This window comes from Crocuta crocuta, unplaced genomic scaffold, assembly GCF_008692635.1.
Source record: "Crocuta crocuta isolate KB4526 unplaced genomic scaffold, BGI_CrCroc_1.0 scaffold687, whole genome shotgun sequence".
NCBI classification, from domain to species: Eukaryota; Metazoa; Chordata; class Mammalia; order Carnivora; family Hyaenidae; genus Crocuta; species Crocuta crocuta.
The window spans coordinates 431809-453840 of NW_027530182.1; positions in this window are offsets into that span (position 1 = coordinate 431809).

Consider the following 22032-nt stretch of genomic DNA (forward strand, 5'->3'; position numbering starts at 1 on the left):
TGTGTGCGCCTCCTCATCCCTCTTCTCAGCTTGCCTTCTGCCTCACTGGGGGTAGGGAAATGACAGTCAGACCCAGCGCCGGGCTGGAGGCCAAGAGCCGCAATCCGCTGGGGTGGGGCTGGCCCAGTGCCCAGTTTTCAGACAAAGACAGGTTGGGAACCCCCCTGCAAAGACGGCTCCTCTGTCCCCTCCTCCCAGAGCCCTGTTTCCAGCTGGGGCCCGGCCGGCTATGACCTTATAGGGACCTTAAAACCATTTATTTCTTGGGATCTTGCTACTACCTCATTCCCAGCCCTGTAAGCTGTGTGTGTATCTGTGTGTGTGTCTGTGCGTGTATGTCTGTGTATGTGTGTGTGTGTGTGTGTGAGAGAGAGAGAGAGAGAGAGAGAGAGAGACAGAAAGAAAGAAAGAAAGAAAGAAAGAAAGAAAGAAAGAAAGAAAGAAAGAAAGAGATAGACAGCAAGACAGACAGAAAGAGAGGAAGAGGAAAGAGGGAAAGAGGGAAAAGCTGGACCCATCTAGTACATTTAGCGGAATTTGGTACGTGCGAGGGAACCAAGGCTTGCTCATACATGCCTTTGGGAATATTTTTAGGGGGAAAAAGAAGATAGCTGAAAACAGAGGGAGTTCAAGTAAATGGTAGCCGCGATTTTAGATCTCAAACTTCAGACACATAACCTTTACCGTAAGGAACGCTAAGCGAGAAACGGTCTTCCACTTCACCATCTCCGTGTTGCCTGCATGCATCGGAAAAATCTTTGATTCTAAGAAATCTCAAAACACGAGAGAAAACGCATTATTTTCAGAATGCTTGTAACCGCAAAATGTTTTAACAGTTTACATTTTCAAGAGTAAACTGCCTGGGGTGCTTTTCCCCCCTTGCTTATTAATGAATTCTATTTAACCAAGTCAGAAATCTTGCTGGNGCCTGGAGGCACCATTAGAAAACTCCAGATGCAAAGCTTTCTAATAGAATTCCTCATCTGACACAGCCCTCCGGAATACGTAGGCCTAACCTTTACGATCTGGCGGGCCAGACCTCTATTTGGAAACCTTACGAGGGGGGCTGATGCATTAATGATAATGTGCAATAACTCGGAGCCCCAGAACAGCTGAAGGCCTGGGGCGGCGGCGAATTCCCGCTCCGCATCTCGGAGAGGTGGTGGCAACCGGGACCCCCTGAGCAATGGGGGGTGGAGAGCAGGATCATCGACTAGAGGAGAACCAGGGAATGCCCCATGACCACATTTTCTCTCCCCATTACATCAGGAAGCTGAGGTTTTAAGAAAGGGAAGTGTTGGCAGGTCTGGGAACAGTTAGCGTTTTGGATTTATGGCCGCGAGGGTTCTAACCAATCACCGTGAAGCTACTTTTCTTTAAGAAGCTTCTGCATAGGCTCCTGGAAGTTCTGGGACTTGATAGCCTTAGACAAATGACTTAATCTCTCTGCTCAAGTTTCCTTCTAAAAGGGGATGATGATAAAGAATGATGCCTACCTGATAGAATTGTTCTGAGGGTTAAAAGAGCACACACTTTTTAAAAGAGTGCCCAGGAGGTAGTAAGTGCTTAATAAATACGAGCACTAGTTTGGTCAAACCAGATATGACAGGAAGCTGCTCTGAGCTTCCGGCCAGGCTGAGGAGTTGTCAGAAGAACAAGTATATGCCAGGACCCAGAGGTGGCCTGAGGTTCATCGACTGGACTCTGTTTATGACAGTATGTGGCACCAGCGCTAGTGGGCTATAGCTGGTTGCCAGAGGGAAGAAAAGCTCAGAGTCTGGACAGGTGGCCCCGAGCCCAGAGCGAGGGACATGACTAGGACACATGTTAAGCGTAAGTAGAGAGGCAGAAACACGGCGTAAGAATCAAGAAGGCTCACAAGTGGAGACTGTGTGCTTCGGTTTCAAGTTGTCATGTTGTCCCTTCTGCCCTAAAGGGGCCGATATTGGAGTCAATTTAGTCAGGAGACAAGTGTGGGCACGGGTGGAGAGGGGTTTGAGATGGGAGTTGGAGGGAGCAGGTGTGGTTGAGACAGATAGGAACCAGGAGAAATCCCCTTCAAGCCCTTCTGTGTAGAAGGATCCAGGTACTTGGTTCACCGGTTGGACCTGCTCTCTGTCTATATCTTTCTCTTGTAGCGGCGATGACAAATTTGCTTTTCAAGTGACTGTGCTCTTACACATATGAGGTACCTGGCCAAGTTGGGGTGGGGTTGGGGGAAATCTATGGCCACAGATGTCTGCAAAGGAGTGGACTCTATCTAACTCAGCTATCTACCTCCCACATACTTAACCTTGTGCCTGGTACAGAGCACAGGCCAGCTAGATTAAAAAATTCACTTGGCCCGTGTGTGAATCTCAGCTCCAAAGTCTGGAGTTTAGAGCTTCAGAATGAGCTGCTAAATATTTTAGAGCTCTTTTCTTATCTTGAGGCATTTGGTTTTATTGATGAGTTTAATTTTGCTTTTCCTGAAATATATCTCACAGGTACACTTCTGTTGAATTGCCTAGGGTCCTTCCATGTCTAGTTCAGACCTCCATGAATGTCAATAATCTTTGGGGCCACCATCTCTCCTGATTGAAGTGGGTCCATAAAATAAACAAGCACATCACAGATCAGAAAGGGACCTGCTATTCACCTGATCAGACCTCAGCAATATGGAAATTAAAAATATGTGGAAATACTATTAGCATCCTCTGATATCAATTCTTCAGTCACTTGAGAAAGAGAAAGAGAAAGAGAAACCAAGGAGTTGAATAACCTGATGGAATAAGTACTACACTACCTGCTCATGTTTGGTTCTGCTTTACTCATGATGAAGTTTATAATTTGAGGACATTTGATTTTTTTTTCAATTTGTCTCAATGACTTTGAAAAGAATAATAAATCTCCTCCTTATCTACTACATAAAGGTCTTAAAGAAAAATGTGAAGTATTCAAAATGGCTTGAAAGGTGATGCATAGAACATACAACTACAATTATTCTTACTATTATCATCATTCTTTTTTTCAAAAAAAATTTAATGTTTATTTTTGAGAGAGAGAGAGAGAGCACGATCTGGGGAGGGGAAGATAGAGAGGGAGACACAGAATCCAAAGCAGGTTCCAGGCTCTGAGCTGTCAGCACAGAGCCTGATGCGGGGCTTGAACTCACCACCCATGAGATCATGACCTGAGCCAAAGCTGAACACTTAACTGACTGAGCCACCCAGGCACCCCTATTATCATCATTCTTATAGGCACCACTGATGTTGAAGATAGATATTAAGTTTACAAGATGGAGCCAGATTCTACCCTAGGTAACCCTAGAACGGTAAAGATATCTTGGATGAAAAACCTGGCCCCCTGACAGCTTTCCCTTAATTATCATCAATTCTTTGAGAAGGCTGAAAAAGAGAGGGGGAGAAGGAGAGAGAGAGAGAGAGAGAGAGAGAGAGAGAGAGAGAGAGAGAAGGAAAAACCCGCCTAATTGAATGTAGGATAAACTATTCATTAGCAAGCTAAATAGTTACGACATTTAATAACCTATCATGCCTCATGGAAAACCAAGGCATTGCCAAAAGTAATTGAAGTTTGTGATTCTCCAAACTGTTATTTAAAGCAGGGTTTGGCGAGGCGCAGTGGGTCTGCACCAATTTTAATTGCATTTTTAAAATGCAGGATGGTGATTGCATTCCTTTACTTGTGACTTGTGTCATGAAATCCCTTTATGGTGAACTTGCTTATAGTGAAACCTTATGCAGTGAATTTAAAGTTCAAAGCATGTGGGCATCATCTATCTCGAAAGTCATGCTTTACTTTCTGACCTTTTAACTGATTCATTCCCTGTTGCATATAACCCCCAATTCTTTCTCTTTTTGCTTGCCTGCAAAGCAAAGATTTGAGATGGCTCAAATCCTTGTTACTACCACAAAGAGCTTCTTAGGGGGTTAAGATAACTTGTCCTGGGGAGAGGACCTTCCCCAGTGATGACTGGATGGGCCCTGGAAGCAATGTTTGCCTGTGGAACAAGCAGCAGATGCTTGCATCCTTCACCCCTGGACAGCTAGAGACCATTAAATACCACAATACATTCAGTATAGAACTTTTGTACAGTACTTTTACTGTGCAATTGTATACTAGGCAGACAATGATGATTACATCACCCTCATCATTACTGCAGGGCTTCTCCACTCCCTTGTCATGTTGCATGGATCATTTTGTAAAATGGCTATTTGTTGAGCGCATAGTAATCCAGCAGGCACCGTGCTAAGCATTTCACAGGAATTCACTCATTTATGCCTCAGGGAGAACCTTAGGTGTTTACCAATTTTCCCCATTGGACCAAGGTGCAGGGTTTGTTAAAGAATTTGCTCAGGACCACACAGCCTGAGCTGCCGGATCTGGGATTTGAACCTCTGGGACTGACTCCGGATCCCACCTGTTCAACCAGTACACTCCACTACTATACCATTTATGCAGGGCTGTGTCCCATGGGATGATATTTCCTGACTTTCTCCCCGCTGAAATTCCTGTGTCTTATCACAGAGAAACCTGGATATCTGATCATATTGGCTTCCTACTCTGAAAAAGGGGTCACTGATCATGCCTTCCACAGGAGGATGTGAGGATTCAATAAGAATGAGCAAAAAATGTACTTGGGACAAAATCAAGTGATACATAACATGAACTGATCCCACGGTTCTTGAGTCTAGAAGGTGACAGTGGTGCTGGTCCCTTCTGAGGGATGGGAGGGAAACAGAAAATAAAAATCCCCATGTGACTTCCCATTGTCCACGAGGGCCAAACTCCAAAGCAAAACACCAGAGGTTCTTCAGTGTATGTTCCCAAAGTAGTTTTCTAGTTACATTCTCTATATCTCTGTCCAGTCCTCCACACCTAAGACCAGCAAAACAAAACTATTTGCCATTTGCCAACATGCCTTTGATTTTCATGCCACTCATCAAGCAAAACTGTGTATTCAGTGTGTGGTTTTGAGATATCAATGCAATAGCCAAATTGAGACATCAGCTAGGCAATTGGGTAAATGAACCTGGAACTCACAACAGAAACTTAGATTTGAAACAAGATGTTTGGGAATACAGCATATAGATGGTATTAAAACCAGGGCAATGGCTGAACTCACCTAATGAGAATGTGTACATTAAGAAGAATATTCACAAACTCAACATAGGTGTCAAACCAGACTCATGGTTTCAGGAGACAGTAGGTCATTTGAGTGGCAATGCCTAGATGGCAGTTTCTAGAAGAGATTGATACATGGGTGACAGGAAGCAATAAAAATAGAGTTTGGGGGCCCCTGGGGTCCCCAGTGGATTAAGCATCTGACTTTGGCTCAGGTCACAATCTCACAGTTTGTGAGTTCGAGCCCTGTATCGGGCTCTGCGCTGTGATTCTCTGTGTCTCTCTCTCTGCCCCTCCACTGCTTGCGCTCTTTCTCTCAAGAGTAAATAAAAATTTTTTTAAAAAAAGAAACAGAGTTTTGGAAGTCATAAGCAGATTGGTAACTGTTGAAACTCTGACCAAATAAGGGTGAATTATCCCTGAAGGCATTATCAGCCTCCTGCCTCATCATGATCAGATGTTGGAAAAATGTAGATGCTACAGCTACCATTTCCTTATGCAGACATTTGATATTTACTTTGTTTTGTTCTTATTGCCATTTGCTCTTTAACTTTTTAAAAATTGTGAAATATGTCAGAAGAGTATAAAAACACATGGACAGTATTAATAATTAAAAGCTGAATGTAAGTTCAACAAAGTCAAAAAGCATGCATTGCTAGAATTGTGTAAGCCCTTCCTGTATGCTCTCTGCCTTCTCCCAAAGATACCAACATCTTCATTTTTGCGGTAATCATTCCCTTGTTCTTTTTTATGGCCCTACTACCTATGTGTGCATTCTGCAATCATAAATTGATTGTGTTCGCCTTTAAACTTTACGTAAATGAAGCAATTCATCTCTGCATGTAGCTGTAGATAGTTCATTTGTAGTGCCATATGTCCGTTTGTCTGAAATATCTGACGCTGGTATTCAGGACTGTAGTTGATTTTTCCATTGGTTTCTATCTGGCAGGCTTGCCAAACCCTCTCATCTTCTAACAATTAACCTATAAGTTTTTTGGATTTTCTATATTCATGCTTCCACTATCATGTGCAAATATTGACAGGTTTGATAAGTTTTCTTTTTTCCATTTCTTTTCCTTGTTTTATTGTGCTGTGCAAGTTTGAATAAAAGGAGTGGTAGCAGATAGTCTTGTCTTTTTCCTAATCTTAATCTTTTAACATCTTAATCTATTATGAAATATAACATTTACTTTAAGATTTTATAGATACCTTTTATCAGGTTGACGGGGCAATCCTCTACTGCCCATTTACATGAAAATATTTTATCATTGTTAGCATTTAGATCATAAAATGAATATTCAACTTTAGCAAACCTTTTTGGTATCTATTGAAGTGATGAGACTATTTTTCTTTTCTTTTTAATTTTTTATGTTTTTTTAAATTTATTTTTGAGACACAGAGAGAGAGAGAGAGAGACAGTGCAAGAGAGGGAGGGTCAGAGAAAGAGAGACACAGAATCCAAAGAGAAGCTCCAGGCTCTGAGCTAGCTGTAAGCACAGAGCCCAATGCAGGGCTTGAACCCACGAACCGTGAGATCATGACCTGAGCCAAAGTCAGACGCTTAACCCACTGAGCCACCTAGGGGCCCCTATACAATTTTTCTTTTAATCTGTCAGTGTGTACACTAATTTTCAAATATTAAACCAACCTTGCATTCCTAAAGTACACCAGGATCTATTTTCCTTTTGGGGCAGAGCTGGTATGGTTTTCTAAGATTTTCCTTAGGATTTATGCTGTGTTCTTGAGTGAGATTGGCCTTACATTACTTACTTTTTTACATAGCCCATAATTATTTCTATTTGCTTACATATTTACCACTTTCTGTGCTCTTCTTTCCTTCTTGCATCCCAGATTCATGTATGATTTGGGAACATTTTCCTGATAGCCAAAGAATGTCTTTTAGCATTGCCATTAGAGAGTTTGCTAGTCTGAAATGTCTTGATTTAATCTTCATTTCTGAAGTACATTTTCTCTAGGCATAGAATCCCAGATTTCTCTTTTACTCAGCGGATTGGACATACTGTTTCATTCCCTTCTGGCTTTCATTACTGGGAAGGGAAGTCTCAAACTTGTTTCTCTAAAGAACATACCTTTGCTACCTGTCTCCTCCCAAGGTCTTTCCTCATTTTGGTCTTGGCTTTATTGGTTATATTTTCTTTCTGTTTTGGTTTCACTATAATGTATCCAGGTACAAATTTCTTTTTAATTATATCATTTGGGATTAGTTGGGCTTCTGAACCTGTGGGTTGGTACATTTCATGAATTCTGGAAAATCCCTAGCTGTGATGTCTTCAAAAACTATGGCTGCTTCCTTCATATGCTGCTATTTTTCTAGGACTCCCAACAGCACACCTTCTCATTACATGCCCCATGTCACTTTGTCTCCATTTGATCTTTCTATTGTTTTGTTATTCTGTGCATCTTCCTGGATAATTTCTAGAGGTGGCTATTTCAGTTTCTACAGTGCACTAACTTTCCTTTTGTTAATCTACTGTCAAACCTACCCATTTCACTTTTTTTCCTAATATAGCACCTATTTATAGTCTGTATCAGCTTGTAAATATTTCTACATATATTATACCTGTAGTAATACAACTTGAAATTACTTAAGATAACCACACATTTAAAAAATCATATTTAAAAAACTAATTTAAAAGACACAATAGGGGCACCTGGGTGGCTCGGTCGGTTAAGCGTCCGACTTTGGCTCAGTGGTTCATGAGTTTGAGCCCCACATCAGGCTCTGTGCTGACAGTTCAGAGCCTGGAGCCTGCTTTGGATTCTGTGTCTCTCTGTCCCTCTGCCCCTCCCCCGCTGTGTTCTGTCTCTCTGTCTCTCTCAAAAATAAATACACATTAAAAAAATAAAAATAGGGGCGCCTGGGTGGCTTAGTCGGTTGAGCGTCCGACTTTCGCTTAGGTTGTGATCTCGCGGTTCGTGNATAAAAATAAATAAACATTTTTTAAAAAAGACATAACAAAAACACTGGGGCCCACAATAGTGAAGTAAATGCACTCCTTGTCTCTTAAACAAACTTATTGTTATATAATTTTTCAGACATATGCAGGAGTAGAGGGAATGGAATAAAGAAAAACTCTCCATGCCCATTACTCAGTTTCAAAGATTATTAGCATTTTAACATTCTTATTTAATATTTCTCCACATACAATCAGTAAACATGTTTTTCTTAGAGCATCTTAAAGCAATTCCTGGGAAGCATGTAATTTCTCTGAGATGACATTTGATCTGAAAATTTCTTGGCACTGATCTCTAATTGACAAGAATATGTATTTTTTGGTGGAGAACTACCACTATTACCACACCTAAGAAAACCAGCAGTAATTCCCTATTTCATTGAGTTTTTTAAGAGTTTTATACTTTGTTTCCAGAAGTTCAATTTGGTTCTTTAGAAACCTGCTTCATCTTATTTTACAGTTTGTTTCTTACCCATATTTCCAAGTTTGTCACTTACTATTAAACATTTTTTTATTGTGTGTGTCTGAATCTCTCATGATCTGAAGTCCTTATGAGTCTGTATATGTTTTGTATATGTGGATGTTTTGTTTCTTTCTTTTAATTCGTGCTCATGGTGCTTTATTTCCTTCTGTATTTAGTTAATTTTTATGTTGGTCTGCTCATTATTCTTGGAATTGTGTTTGAAAATTCTTTGGGACTTGGAAATATATGTTCTTTAGTGGGGATCTACATTTGTTTCTACCATGCACTTTGTGACATGACTAGTCTGGAGTCACTCTCAACTGAATTCTTGGCTTGAGGTTTTGCAGATAACTTAGGGAGTATGAATTCAGGTTATAAACCTGATATGAGCTCTAGGTCCAAGTTCTCAATAGTGACTTCTTTTTCTTTTTTTCACCTTTGCTCAGTATCACAGTTATAAACAGTATATTTTCTTGACTGAGGGTGGGGGTAAAGAGAAGTGGTAGTGTTTCTTCTACATTATTTTTACTCTGAGGGTATAGTTGTTTGGGATATGAGATTTGAACTCTCCACCTTGGTAAGCGCTGGGACATATCTCCCATTCCATGGACCTTGTAAGTTGTGAGAACAAGAGTTCAAGTTCCTCTCGTTCAACAAATGGCCTCATTTCCTGGGCTAAGTTTCTTCCTTTCTTGAAAGTTCATTGATAGATTTAAGTTGATGTTTTTCATGTATTTTAGGCAAGAATTTTAGTTGTCTATAGAAGGAGGGTTGATCCAGGTACCACTTCTAGAAATGAAAGCTCTCTATTCATTCTTTAAGTCATAATGATCTGGTCTTCTGACCAGTGAAGTCAGAAAATTTGACCAAAAGTAAAAAAAAAAAAAAAAAAGCAACAACTTGTAGTTTGGCCATATGTGTTAGTACAAATGAGACTGTGAAAAGCCTGCTCCTTTGCATACATCTAATATTGGAAAATATGGATCTCAGAAAAGTAAATGTCAATGAACTGAAATAAATTTGTGGAAGCTGAGCTCACTGGATATACAATTAGTCCCTTGTATTATACCTCAACAATATCTTAAGAATCTGTCTTGAGGCACCCAGGTGGCTCAGTCAGTTATGCATCCCAATTGTTGATTTCTGCTCAGGTCATGATCTCACAGTTCGTGGCTTTGGAGCCCCGAGCCAGGCTCTATGCTGACAGAGAGGAGCCTGCTTGGGATTCTCTCTCTCTCCCTCTCTATGCCCCTTCCCCTGCTCAAAATAAACAAAATAAACTTAAAAAGAGTCTGTCTTATGCCTCCACTAAACTGATTCTTCCCAGAAGATTTGTCACCTGTGTAGTTTACATATTTTTTTATCACTCACCATAATAGGCATAATTACTACTTGAGCTAAGAAACTAAATTACTGTTGCAAAAATAATTGTTTTATTTAAAATCTAAACTAATTTAACTGTTCATACGTACTAAGAGATTGGGAAAGGATTGTCATTATTCTCCTAAGAGTGGCACTAACATTTCTCTAGTGCTTTCTTTACCTTAAAGGATGTAGTGGTGACAGAGAAGACACTACCTGGAATAGATTTTCATTGTTTATCAGAGAACATTTAATGAGTTTTGGATATGCAAATAGAATTCCAAAGCTCAGTATGGGGATGAGACTAGAAACAACTAGAATATTCTGCATAATACAACGGTAGGAATTTTTATTTTCTCTTGAGAAAGGGGCAAGGAAGAGTGAGTGAGAGAAGGAAGGCGGATGGGGTTGGTAACTACAGCCTGCAAAGTGGCCAAAGGACTTTGCAGGCCATAGATAACTGCTATCTAGGATCCTACATTAAGGTTTTTATGTTTCTGCAACATAAAACTTCTTCTGTCTTCCCAACCTCAGGCAAAGTCAGCTACATCTGCTTCAGATACATGAGCATCTGGGGGTGTGGAGGGGGATGTGCTGGGATGACCGAGTACACATGCAAATCAAAGAAAGGGAGTCAACGCCAGAGTAGAATAAAGGATCAACACTACAAGAAGACAGCAAAGCAATGGTAGTTAGTGAAATGAAGATGAAGATGAAGGTTGCCCATGAAACTTTAAGTCCCTGAGAAATGTGATACAATTTGAATCTAGATCCTGAAAGGGCAGGATGCTTATATACAACACTTTTGTCATTATTCATATTTCTACTGAAGTTGAAGGGCACTAGAAAGCCGCTCCAATTTCCAGTAATTAGTAGTTGGTGTCAGGGTCTAACCAGGGTCTTCTCCATTCCAGTCAAGTTTTTATTTCTCCTGCCAGGCACTGAAGCTGAGGTTCTCAAACTTACATGCACATTGGGAGAGTTTAAACTTACTGATGTCCAGGCCCCACTCTAGATATTCTGCTTTAATTGGCCTGAGGTAGGACCTGGGCTTTGGGACTTTTAAAACCTCCCCATGTCATTCTAATGTGCAGGCAAGGTTGAGGACCACAGGTATAAAGTAATAATAATATTCTTTTTTTTTTTGGTAATTTCTTATTTTATTTATTTTTATTTTTTTTATTTTGAGAGAGGGAGAGTGAGAAGAAATGTGGGAAGGACAGGAAAAGGGAGAGAAACTATCTTAAGCAGACTCCACACCCAGTGTGGAGCCCAATGCAGGGCTTGATCTCACGACCATGAGATCATGACCTGAGCCAAAATCAAGAGTCGGACGCTCAACCTACTGAGCCACCCAGGCGCCCCTATGATAATATTCTAAGGACAGTCTGAAACATTCAAATGAGGTCACAAAAAGCAATAGAGAATGTGTGAGTTGCAAGTGTGATCATAAAGGAAGGTAATTTTGCTGAAATGTATTCTTATCTCATATAATCCCTGTGCATGTTGAGGCCTAAAAATAAAAATACAGAAAACAAAAATATTTCTTAGAACCCTTCTATTAATGAAATAAAAATAATCTATACCCATTCAGCTTATGGTTTGCATTAATATAACTTTACAATTCAACTCCATTAATCTAATTTCACTTATCCAGAAAACTTTTGCTCAGAAACCTGCCATTGCAGATGATTTACTGTTTATTTCCAGAAATTCACCCAAATTTATCCTTTCCCCATTCATCAGCCCTTCCTCAGGACAAGAGATCACTTCAAAATATGATTCATTCTTCAGGACTCCTTTTGAAATCCTCCCAACTCTGTCTACCAATCTACCAATCTTTATAATATGATAAATTTTTCCCGGTTTTAATGTAAATGTCCCCTTATACTGCCACGGAATGACCTACCTTAAATCAGAACCCCTCAAGCTTATAAATATCCCAACTTGGTCTTTCCCACTCCTGGAAGCTGTGAAAACTTTTTCAAGATGATGATCCCCTTTCCTTTGATAAACAGCAAACTGAACTTGGTTTTTATCAACTAGACACATAGTGTTTATTAACTGCTTGATCAGAGATGCTCACATATTTCAGTTAGGAAACGTCCAAATGTCTTCATTTAATATGTCAAATAAAATAGCTACTATTTGCTCCATGCCAACTGGATGATTTACAGGATTTACAGATATTGCCTGTAATCTTTCAAGGCTGGCATCACTAAATATTTTTTTTTATGAAGTAATGGGACTCAGAGAAGTTTGGAACTTTACCGGAAGTCACACAACTATAGGTAGAGCAAGGATTTCCATCCAGGTGTTTGTGATTCTCAAGGCTGAGTTAGCTCAACAGTTAGATCCACGACAGGCACTACATTGCCTCACAGAAGACTGAATCCAGACCTTCTCTCACTAGCTGGAGTGGCCTCGAACACATATGAGGTATCACCAGTTTGAATAAGTCAACATTAGCCACTACCTCCCCAATGGGACACCACAAATGCAGCCAGATAATTGAAGTAATAACAAAAGAGTTGCTTTATGATTTTTTCAACCACATTTCTGTTTTAATTCTTCAAGTGGAGAGTGGGTAGGTAATTTTCCACCAGATTATTATTTATTACATCTTTAGGTATCTGATGTATTTTATAATAATTTTTTCCTCTTTTAAAGTTTTATTATGAAACACTTTTTTAAAAAAATGTTTATTTATTTAAAAAATTATAACTTTTTAACTTATTTTTGAGAGAGAGAGAGTGTGTGAGTTGAGGGAGAGGCAGAGAGAGGGAGACATGGAATCTGAAGCAGGCTCCAGGCTCCAAGCTGTCAGCACAGACCCTGGAGCTTGAACCCAGGAACCATGAGATAATGACCTGAGCCAAAGTCAGGTGCCTGACCAACTGAGCCACTCAGGCACCCCTTACTTATTTAGAGTAAGAGAGAGCATGAGTGGAGGAGGGGAGAGAGGGGAGAGAGAATCCCAAGCACGCTCCACGCTCAGTACAAAGCCCAATGAGGGACTCATCTCATGACTGACCGTGAGGTTATAACCTGAGCCAAAATCTGGAGTTGGATGCTTAACCAACTGAGCCACTCAGGTGCCCCTGAAGCATTTTTAACATATACAAAATAGTCAAAATAATATACTAAACCTGTAATGTGCTCATCATCCAGCTTCAACATTGATAAACTCTCAACCAATCTTGTTTTATCTATATACCCATGCACTCCTCTTTCCAGTATTATTGTGAAGCAGATCAAACAAAGATACAGTAGAATTTTTTTCATAAATATTTTAGTATGCTTCTCTAAAATATTAGGACTTCTTCAGTAGGTATGTCTAAGAGAAGTACCACTAAAATAACAACAAAAAACACCCCAGAATATCACTGTGTAAGGTGACAGTAGTTTGCTAATGTATCAAAAATAGAGCCAGTGTCCAAATATCCAATTGCCACATAACTATCATAATATTTTAAAGTTTGTAAAATTTGATGAACTTCCAGTGACTCAACACTTTTTCCAGGTAGGTTAGAATATGAAAACTCATCCTAGTGGGGATGTTTCTCTTATAAAGAAGTTTCTTTATTTTTCAAGTAGGCTTCATGCTCAGTGCATAGCCCAACACAGGGCTTGAACTCACAACCCTGAGATCAAGACCTGAGCTGAGATCAAGAGTCAGATACTTAGACAACTGAGCCACCCAGGTGGCCCTTGTAAGGGAGCTTCTATTATCCACCCCCTCCCTCTCTGATTGTGGTCTCAGTTCTCAAATTTTTTAATTTGGATTTTCATGGTAAGTTTTATTTTCATGAAGCCTAAGTGTTTTAAGCGTGGCCTTATTTCTTTCAAGTTCTGAACGTATGGTCCCATTTTAATTTGCACGTCTGGACCAGATAATATCTTTATGATACTCAATGCTCCTTGGGGATGGAGGAGAACGCAGTTAGGAGGTATCATCAATACAAGTTAATTTGGGAGGTCTGCTCTTATTTTTGATGTTTAAGTCAATAAGTGCTTTGAGAAATAAATCTGACATTTTTCTTGCAGCATTTTACATTCCTGTTCATGTAAAACATCTCTTTCTTATTCATTCATGGTTATCTGTGTTTCTAATGAACAATAAAGTAGCTGTCAACAGTTGATGTGAACCAAGAAGGAAAACACCAAGGGAGTATATAGTTAAAGGTATGAGCTACTAAACTTTTCCATGCAGTTTTCAAAGTGCACCTTTACTGGTTCATTGTATCTGTGGCATTTTTTACATAAAAAAAAATAAGAAGAAAGAGATAAGAAGTGAGGGAAGGAGGTCGAAAGGGCAGGAGGGAGGGGAAAAGGGAGAAACTAGCCCATGCCTTTGAAGTTAGATAGTGACTAATTCATCTTGTCTTTCTTTCTTCAGGAGTGACCTAGTGGGACAGAACAGAATTAGACAATCTCAGTCTTGGGACTTTATGTTCTGCCTTGTCCCCTAGTAGAAATGTCTATTCCTGATGAGGAGTCCCAACTTGGTAGTAGCTCTGTAAGCTAAAGTTCTGCCAACACATTAGGCAGATGGTTATCAAATGATTTTCCCATTCCCTATATGAAGATCACTGTGCCCTGCTGTTGATAGGATTACACAGGGACTAAAGCAAATTAATGGCAAGCAGGGGAGAATCCTATTAGTTTGGACCACACATGTGGTTAAATAAAAGCAGGAATAATCACAGCATTGGGTTTTATCTGGATCCATACGTGTTTTCTCAAAGTGATTGAAAATATTTGCAATGTGATTTGTCCCTTTTCTATGCATGCTGCTTGCTTTGTTGCATGGTGCCTGTTTAAGAACCCTCATGGGTGCATAATCCCACCTCCCTGGGGCATTCACTTTAGAGGTCCTCTTAAGGCGAGTTCCTTGCTTGGAGCTCAGAATCTTGTTCAGGGTGGTTTTTGCATGGAAAAGATATTCAGTCCTTAGTAGTTTCAGAGATCCAGTCTGAAACTACTACTGACAAAGAATAAGAACAGACACCATCGAATCTGTGGATTATATGGCAAACACTTGGCAGATTTCTCATTCTGTGCTTAACTTTGACATGAAGCTAGGCAGTAATGTTTGCAGATCAAATGAGATTTTTGCCAGCCCACCACTAGATAGGGAGGATTTATCTACAACCACACTATGATGTTCCCTTAATACCTTTCAAAAACACAAGTGCTTACATCCTAATAGGTTTTTAGCTTAAGATCTAATCATCCACTCTTGAATTAAGATGCTTGAATGAAGCCAACTCATTTGGAACTAAGCATTTTAATGTCAACAAAGACATATGGTATAGAGGCAGAATTACAAAGGCTCTCTTCTGAAGCATCCATTAGGAAAGCAAGACTAAGACCCCAACACCATTAATAGTTTACTCATTTATTTCTTTGTAAATAAATGAGCATAATATCATCTTATGAAAGTGGAAATGGTCTAATAATTACATGTTAGGGATAAGGTACATTCCCATTTGAAATGATTAAACCATTCTCTTGCTCTATAATTACTACCAACTTTTTTTATGAATGGCATTGCATTTTTAGACCAAGGAAGATACAACTATATTACACATATTGGGCAAATACATAGGTAGCGTAAATATCAAGACTTCTATGTTGCCGTTTGTAGAAAAGTACATCTCAGCCTAATTATACATTGCCAGTTAGGGTCCCTCAAAACCACTGAAAACGTCAACACCATAATGCAATCATAGAGTCATCTCTGACTTATTATATGGGAAAAACATATTAATAAGGAATTGTGGAGTAATGAGCCTTTGAAAAGTGTATTTTTATTGAACTTAGATGTGGAAAATCTATAAATTAGAAGGATATTAATTTAGTTCATCTTGGTCAAATTAGTATGTTCAAGAGTTTTGACTGACTTCGTTATTTGAAGCATTTCACCAAGAGGCAACTCTCTCTCCTGCCTAGTTCATTTCTATTAACTTTAAAATATTTTAAAATACCTGACCTAGGTGGCTGGGTCATTTAAACATCCAACTTTGGCTCAGGTCATAATCTCGAGGTTTGGGAGTTTGAACCCCACGTCAGGCTCTCTGCTGACAGCTCAGATTCTATGTCTCCCTCTCTCTGTCCCTTCCCCACTCACACTTTGTATCTCTCTCAAAAATAAATAAACATTTTTTTAAAATGAAAGAATTTAAAAATAAAATAAATAAAATAAAATATCTTTTGGTGGTGATAGGAAGGTAGTCTCTTAAACCATCCAGACTATATTGGCTTACCCATTTTTGTCTTTTCTTAACACCCCCTCCTTCTCTTTTGGAGCATTTGTCACAATCGTGTTATTTGGTTAATGTCCTTTTTTCCTGCTAGTTTGTAAGCTCAGTGAGATCAGTACTATATCTGTCTTTTTCATCACTGTATGGCTGTGCTACATTGTGCTATTTGATAAAAATATTCAATGTCTGAAAAAAATAATTTAAAAAAATATCCAATCCCTTTCACTAAAGGACCACTTCTTAGCAAAACATTGTGTTCCCAGTCTCACTGATCTCAAGCTTAGTCATCTGTCTTGCTTTGGCCAATATAATATGAGTGAAGTTGTCATGTGCCACTTCTGAGCAGAAGCATTAAGGGTTTCTACATGGTTTCACCATTGTCCTCTCACTTTGCCATGAAACCAGCATATCCCAGATAGGGCAGATCTTTTAATCTGAGTCCTGAAATGAAGATTTAGAGTAGAGTCAAAGCTGAGTGGGGTGGTTATATAATGAGGGAAAAATAAATCTTTATGGTTGTAAGCCACAGAAATTAGGTATTTGTTATTTAGCTTACTCTGATTCATACAAATATCCAATGTCTATCAAAGTGCAGGCATGTGGTAAGCACACAATAAACATTTGTTGACAGATTGAAGGAATGGATGAGACATGTGATCTATACATCAAGAAGGTAAGGCATTTACAGACTCAAAGTCATAAAAATCTGGGTATGCATCATTATTTCAACCATAGAGATTTGGGTTTAATATAAATGCCATTAAATATTTGATTATTGCTTTTAAAACCTAGGCCACTCAAGGTAAATATATTTTTATAAAAAAATGACATGCATGATTTAGTACCAACTGGTGATACAGAGCAGTGACTTTACAGAAGGTCACACTAGCCGAGCAAGATTTCACTTGATGATGTGAACTGGATGGATGAGTGGATTTATCGAGGCTTTTAGTTAATGGAGAGGTGAGAAGAGGACATGGCAGATTTCTGAAGGGAAAATGCATGAAAACAAGAAAAGTGTGGATTAGGGAATACCAGGGATGTGATTTAATGAAGCTGGTGCTTGAGGCAGATTAGTCAGTTGGTAGCGGATCAGAGAATGAAGAGATGGGACACAGTTAAGAAGCTACTTCAGAAAATGGGGGCACCTGGGTGGCTCAGTTGGTTAAGAAACTACTTCAGAAAATGTAATACCATAAAATGGTGATTCACCCTCAGCTAAATCTATAAACTCTAACTGATCTTGATAGAAACACAAACAAGATTATTAGTTTTTTTGTTTTTTTTTTTAGAAACCAGGCTAGAAATATATAAGAAAAGAGAGGAAGATGCTGACAAAATTAATAAAGAGGTATTAAAATATACAAAATCTGAATAATTAAAACAATAGTTTGAATGGGCAGGCACATCAATGGGAAAGTTTTGAAAATTAGAAACAAATGCAACCTCGTTTGCCAAATTAGTTTATGAGAGTTGGAATTAAAAATGAATGAAAATTCCCACTGTTGGTGGGAATGTAAATTGGTGCAGCCACCCTAGAAAACAGTTTGAAGATTCCTCAAATAGTTAAAAATAGAACTACTCTATGATCCAGCAATCACACTACTAGGTGTTTACCCAAAGAAGACAAAAATACTAATTCAAAGGGATACATGTGCCCCAGTGTTTATAGCAGCATTACCCACAATAGCCAACCTATGGAAACAACCCAAGTATCCATCAACTAATGAATGGTTATATATATAGTGGAATATTACTCAGCCATCAAAAAGAATGAAATCTTGCCATTGCAATGACATGGATGGATCTAGAGAGTATTATGCTAAGTGAAATAAGTCAGTTAGAGAAAGACAAATACTGTATGAATTCACTCATGTGGGATTTAGGAAACAAAATAAATGAGTATAGGGAATAAAAAGAGAGAAAGAAAGGCAAGCCAAGAAACTAATTTTTAACTATACAAAACAAACTAATGGTTACCAGAGAGGAGGTGCCGGGGGATGGGTTGAATAGGATTAAGGCATGTGCTTGTCGTGATGAGAACCAGGTGTTGTATGGAAATGTTGAATCACTGAAGTGTACACCTGAAACTAATATCAGACTGGATTTTTTTTTCTGAGACAGAGAGAGAGACAGCAGGAACAGAGGAGGGTCAGAGAGGGAGATACAGTATCCAAAGCAGGCTCCAGGCTCTGAGCTGGCTATCAGCCCAGAGCCCGACCCAGGGCTTGAACCCATGAACCATGAGATCAATGACCTGAGCCGAAGTTGGACGCTTAACTGACTGAGCCACCCAGACGCCCCTGGAATTTAAATAAAAACTTTAAAAAATGAGTGGGAAAAAAATAGCTTTAGTTGAGGTGGCATCTGCAAAAACATTAAGTTGGACTTGACCTCATATCTTGCACCAGAATAAATTTGAAGTATATCAAAGAGTTAAATGTGCTAGATTGAACCATATGATGATTTCTGTAGGTCAAAATTGTTAAATGTTGGTAATTTCATACGGTTCACTTAGTAAAAACTGAAGTCATGGAAGTACTCAAAGAAATGACTATTTGGGTTGTAATCTTGAGATGGGAAATACTTTTTAAACTTACATAGAATTCAAAGGTCTATAAAAAATAGAATTCAAAGGTCTATAAAAAATAGATGGCTAAATTCAAGTACTTAACAATATACTTTTTCTGCGTGGCAAAAATCACCATAAACACAATCAAAAGACAAATGACAAACATGGAAAAATATTTCCAACTCATATCATAGATATGGGACTAGTGTCTCTTTATCTTTAGATAGAGAGCTTCTATAAATTAATACACAAAAGACCAATAACCCACTAGAAAAATGAGATATGAACAGATAGTTCAAAAGACGAGAAAGTCAACTGGCCTTTATCAGATAAAAGGAGGCTCATTGTCATTTATTATATACAAATGCAAATTAAAGTTAAAGTAAAGTAGCATTTTTTCACCTCTCAGATTCCAGAGATCTAGGAACTTGATAACATAGTCTATTGGCAAACCCGAGCATTTCTGGTGGGAGTCTAAACTGGTACCACTTCTGTGGCAGGACGTTTGGTCCCATCAGTGAAAATTACGGAAGTACATACTTAGGTCCAGCCATCCCATTTGGGGGAATTCATACCACAAGGCACCTTCACATGTGTGAAACAAAAATGCCAATGTTATTAATTACAGCATTTCTTGCAAAATCAGAAGACTGGAAACATTATGAATGTCCTTTATAGAGAATGGCTAACTAAGCTCTAGTGCTTAGGTCCACAACCACCTCCTATTCAGGTATAAAAATGAGTGAGAAACTAAATTCTGACATAAGATGTCCAAATCAGATTGTGTGAGAAAGGAAGACAAAGGATAATGTATATGTACACTACCATTGGTCTCTCTCTTTTTTTTTTTTAATTTCTGAGAGAGAGAGAGACAGAGAGAGATAGCATGAGCAGGGGAGGATCAGAGAGAGAGGGAGTCACAGAATCTGAAGCAGACTCCAGGTTCTGAGTTAGCTGTCAACACAGAGCCTGATGCGGGGCTCAAACCCACGAACCGTGAGATCATGACCTGAGCTGAAGTCGGACGCTAAACTGACTGAGCCACTCAGGAGCCCTCCCATTGGTCTTAAAAAGGTATATAGAGAATATATCAATATATCTTATAAAGAGTATATGAGCATAAATAGTTTTTATAAGTATAAAGTTTCTATGGTCTTCTATGGAAGACCATAAAAGAAACTAATAACATTGGTTACTCTAGGAAGAGGAACTAAAGGGTTAGAGAACTGGATGAAGTTATACTTTTCACATCCTTTGCACTTTTTGAATTTTGAACCATTTTCATATATTACCAATTCACAAAATTAAGTTAAAAATGCTATTTCAGTTAAAATGAATTGACATCAATATCCTTTGCAGATAAATTTATACCTGATTTATGAAAAGCAAAATAATAAAACAAGCAAAACCCAAGCCCAACATAAGAAATTATCATAAAATTCTATGTGTGAACCTAAATGCAATTAAAATAATTAAATTTTAAGTAATTGATTATGCAGAAAACCTATTTCTCACACTGCAGTTAGAGTGAACTTTTTTTTTTTAAGATTTTTTATTTATTTCTAGGAGAGAGAGAGAGAGAGCGTGAGCAGGGGAGGGTCAGAGGGAGAGGGAGACACAGACTCTGAAATAGGCTCCAGGCTCTGAGCTGGCAGGCAGCACAGAGCCTGATGCGGGACTTGAACCCACGAACCGCGAGATCATGACCCAAGCGAAAGTCGGACGCTTAACCGACTAAGCCACCCAGGCGCCCCTAGAGTGAACTTTTTAAACATAAACTTGATAATGTCACTCCTTTGCTTAAAGTCCTCTTCTGGTTCCCCATTGATTTAAGGATGATAAAATCCAAAATCCTTAATATGACATACAAGTCTTCCATTGGTCTGGCCTCTGTATCATTATTCCAGCTTCATTTCTCACTCCTGCCTCTACTTTGTTCCATTAATCCCAAATTTGCTATTGTCTTTAGGAACCGAGCACCACAATAGACCTTTACATATATCTGCTCACCTGCCACTTTTCCTTTTTTTTTTCCTTTGCCTTAAGAGATCCCCACCTCCCTTTTCCCTACTTACCCCACCTCTTTGTTTTTCTTTAATTAGACATCAAGTCTCCCTGATCCCCAAACCTGGATAAGCCCCATCTTTTCCATGGTGTCATAACATCCCGCCCTATTCTCTACAGTGGTCCTTACCCCACTATTTGGTAATCAGTTCATTTGTCTCCTTCAGTAGATTGTGAGTTCCTTAAGGGAGTCCTGTGCTTGGCCAACTGGCATAGAGTTGTACATGTTTATTGAATGAGAATACGATTGAACAACCGGTTGAAGAAATCCAACTATGAGGTGGCAATGAGTTTGGAGTGACACAGTTAATAAGGAGGAACAATCCGAAAGAAAAGGAAACAGAACTTGGTGACAGATATGCCGTAGCCAACTGATGGAATTTCTAACATTTGCCAGAGTTGACATTCTCTGTCAGGCCTGATCTGACAGATCAGCAGCACATACACAAGTCCTTCTGGAGCAACAGTCTTTCTTCCACCATGGAAGTGCTTGCAAGAGTGCGTTTCTTCCCCTCCATATTTCATCAACCCATTCACCCCATCACACAGGAGGCTAAATGCCATGTTCCGCAATCCAGTTTCTGCACTTCATTCCCTACCAGTCACAGAAACTTGGCTGTGGTAGTTACTCTTTCAGGTCTTTTTTGTTTTGGTTTTTTAGGTTTTTTTTTAAGTTTATTTATTTATTTTGAGAGAGAGAGAGAGAGAGTGCATGGGAAGGGCAGAGAGAGAGGATCCCAAGCATGTTCTTCTGCACTGTCTGTACAGAGCCCGACACAGGGCTCGAACTCACGAACATTAAGATCATGATCTGAGCTGAAACCAAGATTCTGATGCTTAACTGACTGAGTCACCCAGGCACCCCACTCTTTCAGGTCTTAAGTGGGTGCTCTAGAGTCAGTGGACCAAATAGTGCAAAAGTATATGAAAAGCATCAAAGAAACTTTCAGAAGAGTATAATGAGCAACCAGCACAGAACAAAAGTGAAGAGAGAAGTAAGTTCAAGTGTCGTGTGTATGCATCCTTCCTGACATTTAACTCCTGGAGCATTTCAGTCCTTCCCCCAAAGAATACCAAAGGCAGAGAAGACTGACTGGGACCCTCTGAGAAACCTGGGCAGTATGCCTGGTACTTTAAAAACTATACCGGCATATCTGATTTTATCGTGCTTCACTTTATTGGTGCTTTGCAAATACTGCATTTTCT